Source organism: Equus asinus, chromosome 5, assembly GCF_041296235.1.
Source record: "Equus asinus isolate D_3611 breed Donkey chromosome 5, EquAss-T2T_v2, whole genome shotgun sequence".
In the NCBI taxonomy this organism is placed as follows: Eukaryota; Metazoa; Chordata; class Mammalia; order Perissodactyla; family Equidae; genus Equus; species Equus asinus.
The window spans coordinates 81,713,376-81,728,717 of NC_091794.1; the positions used below are offsets into that span (position 1 = coordinate 81,713,376).

At 51.4% G+C, this 15,342-nt stretch overlaps 1 protein-coding gene across 3 annotated transcripts in view; it reads left to right on the forward strand.

Moving 5' to 3' along the window:
• HIVEP3 (HIVEP zinc finger 3) overlaps positions 1-15,342 on the forward strand; it is a 474,366-nt gene that overhangs the window by 295,739 nt on the left and 163,285 nt on the right. For all 3 annotated transcript variants that reach the window (XM_044770511.2, XM_070510167.1, XM_070510165.1), the window contains exon 3: positions 12,098-12,178. The gene's annotated coding sequence lies outside the window, so the exon portion shown is untranslated. The remainder of the gene's footprint in view (positions 1-12,097; positions 12,179-15,342) is intronic.

Sequence of the window (15,342 nt, forward strand, 5' to 3'; positions counted from 1 at the left end):
CTGCCTTTCTCTGCCGTGAGACTGTCAACCCCATGAGGGCTGGACTGGACTTTGTCCAGGGCTGTGTCTCCAGCTCCTGAACAGTGCCTGGCGTGTACGAGCCCCAAGCCCATCAGTGGATGAAAGACCCACGTGATTAGGATGGTGTGGCTCCTCGTGCTCCCGCAGCCACACCCGTGCCTCCTCCTGGCACTTGTCATGAGACACTGTGATTGCATATGTGCCACCTGCCCCCCACACACTATGAGGTCCCTGAGGCTGAGTGTGGGGCCCAGCTGGAAGAGTGCTTGATGAGCGTTTGTTGAAGCAGTGAATCCAAGCACTCGCCCCCCCCCGGGCCTCAGTTTCCCCATTTGTACACTGTGAGGGTGGTCACCCCGGTAGCTTTTGAAGTGCCCTCCCCTGGTGACGCTCTGGGATTTGTAACCTGTTGGCTGGCGTTTCTGCACCTCCCCCCAATCCTTGTCCTGAGCCTCTGGGGTTGGTCGCTGCCCAGAGCTGCCTTCCCCTTGGTGAGCAATTAAAACCCCAGAACAGCCCACTGCTTGAAATCAGGTGCCTGGACCCTGAATTTGTCTCCAGCATGCCAGGTGTGCTTGGGTCCCTGCCAGCCTCGTGGTGGGCATCACTGGGACTGCTTGGGCCTTGCAGCCCTGAGAGGCCATCTGTGGCATCAGGAGACAGCCAGCACCCGGGGAGGCAGGAGCCAAGGAGGAAAAGGCGCAGGAGGGAACCAGCCTTCACTGAGAGCCAGGCCCTCCATAAAGGTATTTCGTATTCCTCAGGAAGGCCACTCAAATCGGTTCATTAGCCCCACGTCACAGCTGGGGGACTGCAGGCTGAAAGAGTGCCTCGAGCTCACGGAGCTGCTGGGGGCAGGGCCTGGATCTGAACACAGGCCTGTCGAGCTTTCTCACGGCGCCACTCAGCTTCCCCTGGAAGGATGGTTGGCTGCCATCAGCCCCTGGAGTTACGTAGTTCAGTGACTGCCGGTGAGTGATGGGGAGGGAGCCTTGTGGATGCTGCCATGGAGTCTGAGTTTGCAAATAAACAGGCTTGATTTCTGGCCTCCTCTTGCCGCTCCCCCGCTACCTCCTCCCCCGACCCTCTGCCTGTTCTTCTGGGTCCTGTCAAATCTCACATCCTCTCTGAAGGACAAGACAGAAGCCTGAAGAGCTACAGAGTCAGAGAGGCTGGAGACTTGAGACCAACCGTGCCCACAAGGCAGGGCGAGCACTCAAGGCCAGCCTTGGGGGGACCGTGGGGGGAATCCAGTCCAGGCCGCAGCAGAGCAGAGTCCAGAGAAGCGGGCTGATGTGGGGCTGTCAGGTGGACATCCGGGCACTACCATTTACCGGCTAAATGACCTTTGGCAAGCTGGCCTTCAGGTCCCTTATCTGTACCATGGGAGTAATGGTAGTAACTGCCTGGCATAGCCCTCTTTGGGGATTTGATAAAGGAATCCATAAAATTCTCAGATGAACGCCCTGCATAAGTCACTATTGGCCACCATTTTCTCACCACCATGCTGCCCAGCCCCAGGTCCGGGCACTCGGGCTCAGGGTGTGGGGCTACCACTGGGCGCTGGATCAAGACTGAGGAATAAGGCGGGTGCTGGACCTTGGGAACAAGACAGCGACAGTTTCCAGAAACAGGTACAATATTAGAGCTGGAAAGTGTGAGCCAGGGTTCTTTCAAGGATTATAGTGATAATAAGAGGGAGGACTGGTTTGAGAACAAGAGGTAGGACTGAGCTTGCAGGGGACCCCGCTGTTGGAAGAGGAGAGATGAGGGAGAGGAGAGTCAGACCCTCACTGGGGGCTTAAGGTTAGAGCCACTCCATGTGGCTCTGAAGAATTAATTTACAACTTCATAGGTGTTCATCTCTTTGAAGCAGAAGCATGGAATGTCAGAGCTGGTGCGACCTTAGAGATGATGTTGACTGCCCAGGGCCACACAGCGGGTTAAGAGCACACCCCTGCTCATCTCTGTGCCTCTGTTTCCCCTTTGCTCACATGAGAGTGGTACATGAGATGACCTTTTAGGATCTTTCCAGCCCTGAAAAGGATCCCTAGAGACTATTTCTGGGGTTTGCTCAGTGTTGGGAAAGGGGAGGTGGGAGCACTGAAGAGGTAGAGGGTGTAGACGAGAAAGCAGCAGGAGGAAGTGCCTGATCCCCTGGCAGAGGCACGAAGAGCAGGATGGAGGGAGGAGCCTGGGCCAGCTGCCGTCCCTATGGACTGGAGCAGGGCTGTCTCTCTGAGGCACTAGGGTCGCTTGCACACCATTGGACTCAGATTGGCAGAAGCTGGAAATCTCGCTAGGCCTCTCCCAACTCCTGATGGAAATTGCTTCCTCACCTAAGCCTGTTAGTCACTGAGTCCCTGCTCCACTCTAGGCATAGTCCCTCCAACGTGCCTGTCCAACACCTGAGCCACAGCGGTCAGAATTGCATCCCTGCCTGGAATTGGCCTTGTTGCCCTGAACTCTGCATCTGGCATTGCTGTGGGTGGTGGCAGTGGAGGGGGAGTGCCTGCTGAGCTGCAGCCCCCGCCCAGACCCTGCTATATTGGTGATGCTACATAACAGGGTTTGCCTCCTGCCTGTTTCCCGGCCTCAGACTCCAATTCTCTGCAAGGGTCAGAGCCGCACATGAGCTCCAGACCCTGACTAGCTATTACCTGTCTACCCAAAGCCCATTTGGGGTTAGATTCTATTCCCCATGCCCTCAAGCTGCTGGCTGGGTTCTTGTCTTAGACAAGGAAGACTGCCAGGAAATGTCACTGCCATTCTGTTAGCTTCAGAGATTGCCACTGCTAGAGGCAGTGCCCCGGCCATGAGTGGCCCTGCTTGGACTCATCACAAGCTTGCCTCTGGATGCTCCCATTTCCAGGCTTCTTCCTGTCACTGGCCCTTGATACAGCAGCCCCAGCTTGCTGGTGGGGTACACATTCCCAGGTCCGAAGCTCTGGCTGGGTGTTAGGATGCTTTGGGCTGGACATAACAGAAACCCAAGTGGCTTGAACAATAGGACTTTATTAATTCCAGAAGCCTGACGGTAGGGGCAGTTCCAAACCTTCTGTTAACCCAGAAGCCTAATGAAGTCAAGGATCCAGGCGCTTTCCAGCTTTCCCTCCTCTGCCAACCTCAGCACCAAGTCAGCCTCATTTCGTCCAAGGTCATAAGATGGTCCCAGGGGCCATTTGCAGACATGATGGTGGGTGATGCAGAAAAGGAACATCTGCCCCAAAATCTCTCTTTTTTTTGCTTTTTCTCCCCAAATCCCCCCAGTACCTAGTTGTACATTTTAGTTGTGGGTCCTTCTAGTTGTGGCATGTGGGACGCTGCCCCAGCATAGCCTGATGAGCGGTGCCATGTCCGCGCCCAGGATCTGAACCAGCGAAACCCTGGGCCGCCGAAGCAGAGCATGTGAACTTAACTACTTGGCCGTGGGGCCAGCCCCCAAAAATCTCTTTTTGTTAGCAAGGAAGCCTTTCCCAGAAACCCTGAGAAAGACTTCCCTTAGCTGTAAAATGGGAGTAATAGGTCCCATTAACCAGAATTGAGTCACATGCCTATGCCTGAACCGGTCACTGGAAAGTGGAATGAAGCCACCATTACCAGACTGGATTAATCATGGTTTACCCCCTGTGTCTGGGGAATAAAATCAGCCCTCCACAGCAGATAAGAAATAGGGAGAATATCTATTGGGTAACTCTTAGTATTTAACTTGAACTTTGCCCGTTTGCATTTGGCGCCAGAGCACCTAGTAGTAGCCCTTGGTGCCAAAGGAAGCCATTTTGACTTCTTCCTCCCTGCACCCATTAGGGCTCTTTGGCGTAAGCAGCAGAAGCTGACTTTAGACACCTTCGGCAAAAAGGGATTACCTTGGAAGGATAATGAGAATCTCGCAGAATTGACAGGAAGGTTGGAGAACCAGGATCAGAAGAGGATCCAGGGCCCTTGGGGGAGCAGAAAGCGGGAACTAATCAGTGGCAGTCTTGTCATGGCCGCAGAGATGGAAGATTCTGGGTCCTGGAAGAAAGCATCTGATATGCCTAGCCCAGCCTCACTCCCTCCCCTTGGCTTCAAGAAAGCCTGGATTTACTGTCCACTAAGACCAGGAATGGTCTTTAGTTTCCCCAAATTTAATTTCCCCAAATGAAATTCGGATGGTATTGCAGAAGTAGGGAGAAGGGATCCTGAGTGGCCCGAACCCAGCAAATGCCTGCATGGTAGCGCATGATGCCTGACCCTAGGACAGAACAGAGAGGGCGTGATACACGTCCCTCACCGGGGGGTAGAAGATGCAGGACCTTAGTGCATGGGGACAGCCACTCGGAGCAGGAGACAAGTGAGCACTCTGTCAGGTCCCCACAAAGGCAGTCCGCCTCTGATGTCACCCTGATAGGCAGAGGGTTCTGTCAAGTCCTTCTAGAGGCTCCCTGAGCCCCTCACCTGGGAGGTGGCCCCTCCTGCCTTCTCCCACCAGCTCTAGAAATTCTATCAGTGTGTCTCCTCTTTCCCGATTACTGGAGAGTGGTGACAGCCCCAGGACATTCCTGAGTTTTTCTTCAAAACTGTATAGGTCGAAGATCAGTTCCGGGGCTCACCGTGCCCCTGGCAGGGCGGGATTCAGGCCTGGCTAAGTCTATTGCTGCAAATAGCTAACTGTCTCTGAGCACCTATTGTAGGGCAAGGAAGGTGCTAGGCGCCCGGCGTGCAGCATCTCATTTAATCCTCCCACAGCCTTATTATATGACTATTGTTTTCCTTTTCTACAGATGAGGAAACTGAGGTTGGAAAGAGTCAGTGACTCTCCCACGGGCACGCACAGCTAACAGTGACAGAGTGGGAGGCAAATGTGATCCAGAGCCCCCCTCAGTCCCTTCGCTGTGCTGTCCCGCACCCCGTGCTGCTAGGCCTCTCCTTCTCCCTGCTTCGAACAGGAATGAGACGTGACTTAGTGCACCCATTTGTCCTCCTCACCAAAGACCCTCTTCACCTTGGGCTTCAGCCTGCCGCCTGTAAGAACCTTCGAACCACTCCAGAACTGTCACCCCAGAGATGTCAAGTCCTTCCTTACCCCACCCAAGGCCCTCCGTGAAAACACAACCATGAGTTCCACTTTTTAATTTTCATGATGAAACCTTGCCTTTGCCCCCATAGTTATGACTTCTGGAGGACACGGCTCTGTCTTCTGTGGGAGCAGAGCATCCTTTCTGCTGCTCTTGCCAGTGCCCTCAGACCTGGCAGAAGATCATGGACTCTACAGGTCCCCAGAGGGATGGTTGATGGAGGCATCTGCCAGCTGGGCTCCAGGAAGCCCCAGAGGCTCCACAGAACCCGTTCAAGGTGGCCTTGGAGGGAGTGGTGGGGGGCAATGTGAAACATGCCCCGCTCAGCTTCTCCCGGAGCACCCCATCTTTATCTGTTTTAAGCATTGATGCTCAACGTAAATTTTATTTTCTAAAAAAAGTCTCTCTGGTAATAGTCATGGATTTCTTGGATACAGTGATGCTTTTTTCCAGAAGATTCCATGAGGTTTTCCTTCAACTAAAACTCCTTTACCACCCTGGCCACTGGAGAATTGCCTTTACAGAACCGTAACTTAACATTCTCTCTTTGACATCATTTGACGACCAATAACCAGGAATAGCCATAGATGTGGGAGCACCCCAGCACATTGGTAAAAAAGTAGAGAAAGTTATCCACCGTATTGCTCAACCCCCTTGAAACAAAGACCCTGACAACCAAGTCAGCTCAGAAATCTAGGTCAGGAATTTGATTTTTCTAGTTCCTTCCTACTTCCCACGTCCTTTCTGGTTCCTTCCTACGACTGACAATAGAACCCATCTTGTTTTACTCTTTGCCTTGGCTACTAGGATGCCCAGAGCTAAGCTGTTCACCAGGCATTTATCTTTTTAAAACATGTATATTTTTCCATTACATAATACTTGGGTATTTCTTTAGAATTATAAAATAAAGACAAGTACAAGAAAAAAAGAAAAAATTACTCATGTTTCTCCTCCCAAAAAACTGTTAATGTTTTCATCTGTCTCTCTGGTTTTTTGTTGATGTACGGTTTTCATGTGGTTTGGTTTGCAGGGTTTTTTTTCTTTTTTCATAGGTGAAATCATCCTGTGTATAAAACTTTGTAGCTTGCTTTTCTCAGCCTCGTATCTAAAGTTATCACAGTCTTAAAGGATGCATAATATTCTATTAAGTAGAGCAGAGGCCAGCAAGCTTGTTCTGTAAAAGACCAAATAATAAATATTTTAGGGGTTTGGGGTCATATTGCTTCTGTCCCAACTGCTCCATGCTGCCCCTCTAGCTCAAAAGAAGCCATAGGCAATATGTAAATAAGTGGACATGGTTGTGTGCCAATAAAGTTTTATTTACAAAAACAGGCTGTGGTAGAATTTGGCCTGAAGGCTCTGGTTTGCCACCTCCTGACATAGATACATTCTAATTTTCACAGACCTGTTAGCCATTTCCGTGTGTTAGCAACTTCGGTTTGCTGGCGGTACCCAGTGCTTCAGTATTACAGATAAGACTGCATGGAATTTGCTTAGGATTTTTTCCTTAGACTATATTCCTGGAAATTGGGATGACTGTGCCCCAAAGTATGGATATTTGTGAGGCAAAGCTCTTGGTGAATGCCATGGAATTTGCTTTCCAAAAGCAATTTCCACTTCTACTCCCAGCCGTGATGCGAAGGTACCCATTTCCCCAAGCCCTGTGCACCCTGGGCATTGTCCTTTAAGAAACAGTCATGCGCCGTGTAATGACAATTCGGTCAATGATGGACCGCATATAGACCGGTGGTCCTGTAAGATTAGTACCGTGCAGCCTGGGTGTGTAGTAGGCTATACCATCTAGGTTGTGTAAGGAGAATGTGGTGTTCACACAACGACAAAATCACCTAACACCGCGTTTCTCAGAAAGCATCCTGTCGTTCAGCATTGCTTGACTGCTCTTACTTGCAGCCTCCCCTTCTCCTTTCCCTCTGGACTTTGCTTTGTCTAATGTTTCCAGCTTGGTCTGCACTTTTATTCTTTTTTTTTTTAAGATTTTATTTTTTTCCTTTTTCTCCCCAAAGTCTCCCGGTACATAGTTGTATATTCTTCATTGTGGGTCCTTCTAGTTGTGGCATGTGGGACGCTGCATCAGTGTGGTTTGATGAGCAGTGTCATGTCCGCGCCCAGGATTCAAATGAACGAAACACTGGGCCACCTGCAGCGGAGTGCGCGAACTTAACCGCTCGGCCACGGGGCCAGCCCTACACCTTTGTTCTTTAATCTTCCTCATGTCCTTTTGGGAAGTAGACAAGATATAAGCCAACAAGGGTCAAGTTGAGGGGCTGGGGGAGCCATGGAGGCAGAGTCTTGAAGGGCCACTGCGGGTGGCACTGGCCAGCAGGGCTGACAGCTGTCCTTCTCTGCTGGGTGAGGCACTTTGAGGGGCGGACACTGACTGGGACTTCCAGAGCCTGTGTCATGGTGGCCAGGCAGGGTTGGGGAGATGAGAACATAATGGAAAGAAAGCAGTAACGTGGTGGGAGGGTGGGTAGGGGCTCGGGGCTCAGAGGACACAGGCTTCCCTCAGGCTCCATGTGTGAGAGCTTGGACAAGTTCTTCGACCTCTCTGAATTGCCCATTTTGTCATCTGTAAAGGGGACAAAACAGTCAACTGTGCCGGCTTGTCACGAGGATTCAACAGGATCCTTAATATTAGAGCCTCACACAGAGCCTGGCGTATAGAAAGGACTCAGTGTGTCTTTGCCAGGTTGAACTGACTTGATGTTAGGGTCTTAGTAATGATGGGAAACAGATCATATGAGTATTTATTTTTTTAAATGTTGGCACCTGAGCTAACATCTGTTGCCAATCTTTTGGGTTTTTTCTTCTTCTTCTCCCCAAAGCTCCCCAGTTCTTAGTTGTATATTGTAGTTGTAGGGCCTTCTATCTCTGCTATGTGGGACTCCACCTCAGCATGGCTTGATGCGCGGTGTCATGCCACGCCCAGGATCCAAACTGGTGAGACCCTGGGCTGCCAAAGCGGAGTGTACCAACTTAACCACTCGGCCACGGGGCCGCCCCTCATACGAGTATCTTTTAAAAGAGAGAGAGTATGGATCCAGTGCACACCACATGGTGGGCCTTCAAAAAATAATCGACGGATGAATGACAGAACGGAACTTTGAAGCCAGACAGCTCCAGCTTCGTCACTTGATAGTTTTGTGATCTTGGACAATGCGTTTTCATCTCTATGCCTCAGCTTTCTTCTCTGCAAAATGGGTTTAATGAATAAGGATATTTACCTGGCGTTCACGGATGAGGAAACTGAGGCACGGGTGGCTAAATAGTTTGTTCACGGTCTCCCAGCTGGTACAAGGAGAGATTCGGTGCCCACCTGCACGCTTATTGTGAGGATGAAATGAGACAAGGAATGTAAAGTTTCTGACTCAATAAATGTTCGCTCCTTTCCAGAAGCAGAATGGTCTTGGCCAGGAAAACTGAGCACAGGGGGTCTGCAGCCACCCTGGGAGTGGGACTGCCTGGGAGGCAGCTGCCCCCCGCTGTGAGCTGCTGGCCCTGGCGCCTGGGAGGAGCTCTCCAAGTGGGTTGTGGGGACCACCCTTCCCAGGGGTCGTTTCCCAAGCAACTGTCTCGCCTCCACAGAGTCCAGTCTGTGCTGGGGACAAATAGAGAATTGGCCTTTTCCCAGCAGCTCTTTGGCGGAGAGAGTGGAGCCCAGGCTGCCCTAACAAGCCATATCTGGTAGATGGGTCCAAAGCCCACAGGAGAGAGGTGTGGTGGAGGCAGCACTGAGCACAGGATGAGCTGGCCATGGACCAGCTCCATCACGGGGAGCTGCTCTTGGCCTTGTTAGGCTCGTTATCATGGTCACTGTTGACAGGGCCAGGTACAGGAGGCTCTCCCTCCTCCATGTGACGTTTAATCCACCCCACATCCTTCAAGGTAGGTGTAGGTGTCCCCATTTTACAGATAAGGAAACTGAGGCAGGTACGGGGAGGTAAGTACACAACTAGTAGCGACATGACAGGGTGAGGACTTGAAGTTTCTGACTCTGGAGCCCTGTTCTTAACCATTAGGCGTATTTGCTGCCCTTCCCTGGACAGAAAACCTCTTGGCGAAGCAGGAAGGACTTTGAGTTCTAGAACAACCGATCTCCTTCCTCCTGGATTTGGCTGTGACCCAGGAGCTGGGGGACCCTTGATTCCCTGGGGCCAGACTTGCTCCTCCATGCTTAAAGCATAACTATTGACCTCTTTCCAGGGAGTATTTCAGCCATTCAAGACATGTTTATTAGGGATCTTCCATGTGCCAGGCCCTCTTCTAGGTGCGGAGGGTGCATCACGGGTAATAATCATTACAATTAACCCTTCCTATGCACCAGGTGCTATTCTAGACACTGCACATGGATTAGCTCATTTAATCTTCACAACAACCCCAAAGACAGTTATTGTTATCCTTTCTTTATAGATGAAGAAATCAAGACACAGAGAGGTTAAGCAACTTGTCCAAGGTCCCACAGCTAATGAATATCAGAACCAGGATTTGAACCCAGGCAGTCTGAGGTCGGCATCCATACACTTGACTGCCCCCACACTGTTGGGGGGCAGAGCATAGTCCTGCACTCATGGAACTTTTAATTCTTTTTCAACAGGAACGTTAAAATGTTAAAATAGTACCAAATAGCACCGAAATAATTTAATTCAGTTTTGTTTGCTGAAAAGCAGACTGGGCAGTAAGAATGAATGATCCTGGATTTGTAAAGTGTTTGACATCACAGGGCCAGTGGAAAGGAGTCAAGGTCTTGAGCAAGACCTTGGTCTACTTTCCACCGTGGCCTTGACTGCTGTGTGCCCTTTGGCAAGTCTTGTCACCTCTCTGAGCCTCCATTTCTTTATTTACAAAATGGATTGTCAGTACCTATTCTACCTGCCTCCAAGCATTTTTGTGAAGACTAAATGATGTGGCAGATGGAAATGAGATTTCAAGATAGAAAAAAAAGCAGTGGGCAAGGGTCTGTTATTGAACCAAAGTGAAAATTTGGTCAGTTTGATGAATGAATGAATGAATGAATGAATGGTCCTAGCAGCCTGCGCGTTGGCTCCCGGAGTAACAAATGGCTCCCTTAGGGAGATCTGTTGGGGTTTTTCAGGATCCCATCAGGGCTCTATCCTTGGCCGTGTCCCATGCTCCTGTCCCTTGAGTTATTTTGCATCTGATTTCATGTGAGCTTCCAAGACTGCTTTAGCAAACATTTGTTAACTGTCTGTCGAGAGGTAGGCCTTGTGTTAGACTCCGTGGGGAGACGGGAATGAATTGGAATAATGTCTGCCCTCAGGGGCTCAGGCTCATAGGCTAGAAGGAGAAATGATGATGACGATGATGATGATGATGGTGACGATAATAATACCAACAACAACAATGACCAGCAAATATTGAACATTTATCACATGCCAGATATTGTGTTGAGTTTTTATATACATTATTTTCTTTAATCATTACAACTGTTCCACGAATTACTAAAACTATTGTCCCATTTCACATATGAGGAAACAGATTCAGACAGGTTAAGTAACTGACCCAAGTTCACACAACTCTGAAGTTACAGAGCTGGGCGTGAACCTGAGAAAATGTGGATGCAAATAACCATGCTATAAGGTAGAGACCACTGTGCATCCTACTAGAGGGGCAAGGACGGGCCTCTTACAGTTCAGAACGAGAGAGGAAGCAGGACAATGGGGGTGGTGGTGATGATGGTGATGGTGATGCTGCTGCTGTTGATGGTGACAATGGTGATATTGATGATGATGAGGGTGGTTGTGATGATGGAAGTTACGGTGATGAGGATGATGGCAATGATGATGGTAATCTTCTGGTGCCCATTTGTTGAACTCCTGCTTTGCGCCAGGCCCTGACCCAGGTGCTTTCTACTATCTCGTCTCGTCCCCATAAAAACTCTCCAATGTTAGGACCATCATCTCTGTTCTACTCATGGGGACTCTGAGCTGGAGAAAGGCTGAGTGGCCTCCTCCCCAAGGCACACATCCGGTCTGAGGGGCTTGAGCTTAAGCATCCTCCCCGCAGAGCCAGCATTCTTCCCTGTACCGGGGTTCCCAACCTGCGGGCCATGGAGCCAGGCATCTCGGAGATGCTCCATAAACGTCTATTGAACAAATATTGAATGAATGGATCCTCAAAGGGTCAAAGCCTGAAGCCCAGAAGACATAAATAACATCTCGAATGAGTAACCATTGTTTAAGTGTATGTGGTGGTGCTGTGATTACGAAAATACAAGTTAATTGTAAAGCATTATATTCATTGTAGCTTTTGTATTGTTGTTTATCTTCCCAATGAAAAGATACTAAGTTACCATCAGGAGGAGTTTTGGGAAATATTTTCACATAAAAAGGGGTCCTTGTGCTGAAAACAGTGGGAAGCATCATGCCATCCTGCATGGCATGTGTAAAGTGCTTTGGCCAGTGTCTGGCACAGAGAACCACTTGGAGGAAGGAGGAAACCCACCAGACCGGGGATTGGGAGCCTATGTTGTTCGTCCTGGGTTTGCAAGTGACTTTCTTACTACACCTGAGCTGTCACTGTCAGTGACTTTGTCTCTGTGAGACCTGACACCAGCATCTAGTAGCTTTCCCAAATGGCTATTGAAAGCTTGCATGAATGAATGAATAATGAAAGAAAGAATGAGTGAATCATGATGAACGATGCTCAGGGAGCCCATGAGGGGATGTTTTCTGCAAAGAGTGCTTGAAAGTGAGTTTCTCAGCCTGAGAGCAGAAATAGAACGGAGAGGGGTCAGCAGGGGCCGGTGGCTTCGGACTTTCAGCTCTGTGAGTGGGGTTATGAAGCTGCTGTTGCCTCCCCAGGGGAGCCTGATCCTGACCCTCTGATGACCACGTGGAGAAGGGGTGGTGGCTGGAGCTTGGCTGTGAGGCCACTGTCAGCAAGGCCGTGCTCACCGTTTTTAGCTGCATTTTTCAAACTCAAGTGAAAGTTGACAGATGGCAGTGGTGTAATATTCTCACTTTCTCTGCTTCCCACAGGCCTCCCTCCAACACAGGCCTCCAAGCTCTTAGAAATCTCTGACACATCTTGACCATGAGACCGCGGCTAGCTTTTGGCAGGTAAGCGTGCCCCCATCTTAGGACACCCTAGCAGAGGACACAGGGCCATTTTGGCACAGCCCAAAGCCCACTGGGCCGTGTTTGTGGCAAAAGGTGGGTAGGAATGATTTAAGCCTTGGCAGGAGGATGGAGCCGCACACTGTACTGAGACTTAAGGAAAAAGCTGCCAAATGTCCAGAGTCCTGCAGCTGGCATTTCTGCAAATAGCAGCCTATGGCAATGGGACCACGTCTTGGGATGGAAGCCAGGAGCTGCTTCTGACCCCAGGTCTGCCTGTACTGCTCCAGAAAATCTCAAGCAAGAACATCCCTTTCTGGATCTCTGTTTCCCTGTCTGAAAAGTGAGGGAATGGGACTCGGTGAACGGGGCAGGCCACAAGCCAGCTGTTCTAGGCTCCTGCCAAGGCCATGGGATTGGGGGAGGGGCAGTGGTGACTGCCACCTCCCTAGGGCTCCTGTTTGGTTGTTCTGTGGCCCTGACATCCACAGGGACCTGTGTAGGCTGGATGTGTGCTGTGCGTATGCATGTATGCATGTGGGGGCAGGACTCGTGTCCCCTCTGCAAACCCTGACATGGACAGTCACCAGTCCCATGGCTGCCTCTCATGACTGGGCAGCACACCACAGTCACTATAGGCTGCAGTGCTCAGCCAGGAAGGGAAAGGCTGCCCATGCAATGAGAGCACAGGCAGGCCCTCAGCAGAATGTGGGTGTGAAGACCAGGTTGGACGGCAGACAACACAGGATGGGAGACCAGGTTAACGGAACATGAAGCCCTCTGAGCGGGAGTGAATGCAGGACCAAAGCTCACAGACAGATCTGCAGGGCAGGCCGGGAGAGCTGCCTAGGAGATGAGGCCTAGAGGGCCCTGAGACACAGAGAGGAATAAAGCTCGTCATGGCCCTCAAGAAGCTTCCCAGCCGTAGGAGGAGATGCTGTGCAAAGAGCCACAGTACAGGAAACCTGTGAAGGCAGGAGGGGTCCATTCTGTCTGGGTTTGGTTGTGGGGGTGTTTCAGGGAAGACCGTTTGAAGGTGACACTTGAACTGGGTTTTGAAGGATGAATAGAAGTTCTCCATGTCAAAAATGGAAGAAGGGCATTCTAGGCTGAGGAGACAACAAGTACAAAGGTAGGGTGGCAGGGATGTAGGCACAGAGGAGGAGCAGAGGGGGAGTGAGGCTGGGAGAAGTGGGCAGGCCTTTGAATGCCATGCAGAGGAGCTTGGGTTGGGCCCTATATGATCAAGGAAGGGAGATAGTCAGCTCTGCGGTGCCAAGAGGGTCCTCTGGGCCCCGGGGGAAAGGCTGAGCACTAAGAGGAGGTACTCACGTTAGAAGCTACTGGAACTAAACAAGGGCAGGCCCAGGGCAGAATGCCCTTTGCTGAAGTGTCTGTGACTCCACTGTGGCCCTTCGGGCCTCCCAACGGAGAGTGCCCACTGACGCTCTGAGGTCCCCATCCTGTGCTGGGGGCCTCTCAGGTAGATGGCTGCCGGGCCTGCCTCGGCACCCCATCATCTGGCCCCGCCCACCTTCCCTCCTCTCCTGTCCCTGAACAAGAGGTCACCCTCCAGGGCAGCACTCCTGCCAGGATTCGATGCTGTCATTAGGCCCTTTTCAGTCTCTTTTCTCCACTAAATAATAATAAGGCAGGTGCTTCCCTCAGGCCATTTTCTGTGTGGTGGCTAATACTTCGCAACTGTGTACTTTTACAGTTTCCTCTCTTGGCAGAACTCAAAACGCTTTCACACCTGTCATCTCATGGGAGAGCAGAAGGAGTGGGCGCTGGGGCCGAGGGCGCTGGATGGCAGCGCCGCCCCGTCGCTCCCCTGGGGAGCAGTGTGACTGGTCTGAGCCTCAGGGTCTCCATCTCAAATACCTCCCTCCTCAAGGTGGGGGCGTTCCAGAATCAAAGGCAAGAGCTCAGGGCTCAGTGTGGTCAAATGGTCAGCACTTACGTTCCGGGCTCTGCCAATTCACGTCCCAGTGATGGAGCAGGTGGCTACTGACGGGCAGTGGTGGCCTGGAGAGGCCTGTGAGTGTTTGGGCTCAAAAGGTAGCACAAGCAGTTAGCATCTGTGCCTTAGCAGGAAGGGACGGCAGTTGGCTTGACTTTCCTTTGAAAAGTTCATTCCACAGAACTTTCCTGATGCTCCCTGTGTTCCAGGCACTGGTGGACGCTGGGGGCTCAGACAGGAGTGAGACGGTCCCTCCTCCGGAAGGGACGTGTAGACAAACAAAGAGCAGTGCACTGTGGGAAAGGGTGGCAGCAGAAGCACACGCGAGACGCAAGAGAAGCAGAGAAGAGAGGGGGCCCTCAGTTCTGCAGGGGGCTGGGGTTAGGGGACGCGTCATGGAGGAGGGGCCTGTGAGCCGGCACTGGAAGGATCAGTGGGAGTTTGTCAGATGAGGACAGCGGGAAGGGAGCGAGGGCGTGCCAGGCAGTGGGACCGGCGTGGGCACAGGCCTAGCCGTGAGCAACATCCTGGTGTGATGGGGCATCGTACGGTGGGGCATTGGTGTTGGCATTCATGCTGCCCTGCCCCACAGAGCTCCCTGCCACAGAGGAGCATTCAAGGAGGCCTAGCGCCCTGCCTGCTGTCAGCTCAGGAGGGCGCGTCCAGGGCCAGGCTTCACGGGATAAGGCCATGTGTGCCACCTCTGGTGCCCAGGCAGCGAGGAGCTCCTAAGGCTTTTCTTGATTGGAGTTGGGGGTTGGGGGCACATGTTACCCACAATCTGAAGTGGTCCTGGAGACGTTGTTGCTGCCTTCGTGCTGGGGGCCTGGATAGAGATGAATAAAACTTGGTCCCTGCCCCAAGTACAGAGAGGGAGGTGGACAGGCCCTCAGATGCCCACACTGCATAGCTGTTGGTGCTCTAATGGGGGCATTCCAAGTGCTTTGGGACCATAGAGGAGGGGGCAGCCAGAGGGCAGGAGCAGGGGGGAGGGGGCATCATAAGGAAGGAATCTGAGCCAGATGGTAATAAGAAGAAGAGTTATAATAACTAATGATTATTGAGCACCTGCTACCTGCCAAGCACTGTCCTAAGAGCTTTATATGGATTCGCTCTCCACTTGCACAACAACATATTATCATCCTCCTTTACAGTTGAGAACTGATGCACAGAGCGGCTGAGTAACTGGCCCAAGCACACACAGCTG